Genomic DNA, 3,025 nt, shown 5'->3' with positions numbered 1-3,025 from the left:
TCAGTACCAACAGAAAACTTTGTGACTTACAATATAGGCTAAACCAATGGTTCTCAAACTGGGGGCGTGCCCTCTTGGGTGGCGTGAAAGCATCTGAACGGGGCGCTACGCTCCAGTGAACTGAAATCTTTTCCGCGCTTGGCCCGATTCAACTCCGTTTTATGGTTATTGCTCGGTGTATAGTCTGAATTTCGTATTGCATGGAGAACTCTCTCATCAACAGTCATAACCTTCCATACCATCAAACTATATGTAAGGATTGCTAACTTTCTGGTTTCATTGTGTGCTATAACGATAAGGGGGCGCGAAATATTCACTGTCGTAAAGGGGGGCGTGTCTAAAAAAAGTTAGAGAACCAGTGCCGGGCTAAACTAAATATTAATATTTCACAAATCGATGAACAGCAAATAAACTCTTCTGAAACCTGTGCTGAACCATTTCCTACACCACGGTCAAAGTTTTTTAAATCTCTGACCAGTCCCGAGGCTTGTTGCAACAATAGCAAAAAATTCAAGTTTCCAACCAACGCTTCATCAAACTTGATCACGCATTTGTCGAGATGTTATCCCAATCTTACCTCCAATCTTGGCCAAATTTACTGGGGTCAGAAACTTTTCACACCCTAATGTTCATCAAATGCAATCTAACAGTTTCTGAGAAAGTTAAAATGTAAATGCCAACCAAAATATTGTAATTCTTAGTTATCAGGAGGTTCTTTCCTTTTGCATTTATTTTAATTTTACGCAACTTATCGGTATCATCCTAATCGCTGACGCCTTACCAATTACATTTCATTATCCTGACCCAGCTATGAGTAGCCTAATCGTTTGATTACATTTCATTGACTGTCCTGTAGCCTATTCGCTGTTAGTCGCTCAAACCTTTGGTTCTTAACAGTAGCTTGAAACATTTTTCTGTGCTTTTAGTTTTCAGTACTCATGATTAGGAATAGTTCGAATGCGTTCGAGTTTTTTTAATTAAAGGGTATTCTACATATCAGGAATGAAACATGAATAGCTTGAGACTGTTGCTAATTACGTCGCTACGATTGTCAAAGAACACCTCTTTACTGAATCTATTACCTATTTAAAAGTAATTGCAATTGTAATTTTATTGTAATTCATTACATGTTTAACAGTAATTGTAATTGTAATTTGATATTTTTAGCATTGAGTAATTGTAATTGTAATGTAATTGAAACATGCAAGGAAGTTATTGTAATTGTAATTATAATTGAATTAAAACATTGTAATTGATCCAACTCTGGTTTCAAGTCTGACATCGCGCATTATAACGAAGTTTGAGCTGCATTGTTGCATTTCCAGATAAACGTTGGTAAAGCCTTGTTAGAGTAATGAATATGCGCATTTTGCGCGGGAATGACTTACAATTCGCAAGCATACACAAACAAACTGTCCTATTTCGCGCTCCAGGCCTCCAATTAAATAGACTATTACGGAACTAACTCAAGAATTATTTTGTAATTAATTAATTAGGAGAAGGAGAACGTGAATTCGCTCATCTGGTCGAGAGAGAAGATGTTTCTCAGCGCAAGCGTGTCGAAATCGACGTCGTAAACGAGGTTGCTTCGATTGTCTGATTACTCATCACTAGGGCAAGTTTTTGTTGCAGTTAAATCCGCGGAAAGTTGCATTTATTTATTTATTTTTGACAAAAGTTGCAAAAGTTGCACTAAAAGACCACATTTTGCTCGGTTGACTAAAATAAGGTCAATTTACCGGCTCAGCTCCCGAAATGCCCGTACTTCGGTGCTGATTTACGGTGTTTCAGTCGAATTTGGCCGTGTATTTCACCAAAACCGAAAATACTTTCATGGAAAACCGAAAATTTGCAAAATGCTGCAAAGAGTTGCATGAAAAAATGGACAAAACTTGCAAAAAGTTCAAACAGCTTAAAACAGCATTCTACATATCTTACGAGTATTTAGGAAGCTGCCGGAAGCTGTAAAAAAAAGTTGCAAAAGTTGCAAAAACTTGCCCTACTAATCACGGATTACAGTTTATTGGGGCGTTTTAAGCACTAATTAGTCGTCGCCGACGAAGCTGCGTATTCAATTATATTCGCTTGCGTATCGGTTCATAGTAAATAGTTGGCATATACGCGCTATCACGGACTCACTAATTGACGGCGCTGATGATTTGAAATCGTAGACGGCGGGCGTTTAATCGTATTGTATGGGGTGGCGCACCCGTGACTCGGCGCCTATGTCTACAGCAATGTTCCCTCTAAGCTGCGCACGTGCGCAAATGCGCAGTGCTGATACGGTCTCTGCACACAGAAAATCCAAGTTGCGCACAAAAAATACGAAGTGATGATCTTTTTTTAGTAGTTTACGCACTGTTGTCCAAGGGTCTGCGTAGTGAGTTGGTGAGTGTGCACAGACTCGTCGAAAATTAGAGGGAACATTGGTCTACAGGTATTAGAGTCAAAATGGGGAACAGATTCGAGCTCAAATGGTCATAAATTACGCTAAGTAGCAAACTCGTGGTGGGAACGAAAGTTTTTTCAGTCAACCAACATAAAGTGTAAGAGAAAAACTGGATATTTGAAGTAGAGCCGTCAAGTCGACCTTTTTTAGTAAACCAACGGACAATGTGAAAGAAAAAGTGTATTTTGTTAGTTGAGCTGGAAAGTTGACCTTTTTTTATTTAGTCAACCGACCTCAAAGTGGTAAAAAATTTACCATTTTTTCAGGATTTTCCTACGGTATTCTAAGTTTGAAAATTTTGAAAAATTGTCCTCATTTCCCGATTCCAAAATATGATAACCCTATGTTGGAAAGCTTCGTTACGCCTAGCATAGCACTAATTCTTGAACGTGCAAGCGTACGCGAGCTGATGTTCACGAAGGAAATACCGAAAATGACCAGGGCAATTACTATGAACATATTTCAATAGGACTCATCATATATTTGGCAATATTTATGTCTCGTGCGGAGACAGATTTTTTTGACTTGTCAAAGACATGTCAAAATTATCGTGTTGAGTCATGCCTTACTAAAAAC

Source organism: Botryllus schlosseri, chromosome 11, assembly GCF_051294905.1.
Source record: "Botryllus schlosseri isolate E-star chromosome 11, Bs_hap1, whole genome shotgun sequence".
NCBI classification, from domain to species: domain Eukaryota; kingdom Metazoa; phylum Chordata; class Ascidiacea; order Stolidobranchia; family Styelidae; genus Botryllus; species Botryllus schlosseri.
This window is presented reverse-complemented; position numbering follows the sequence as displayed.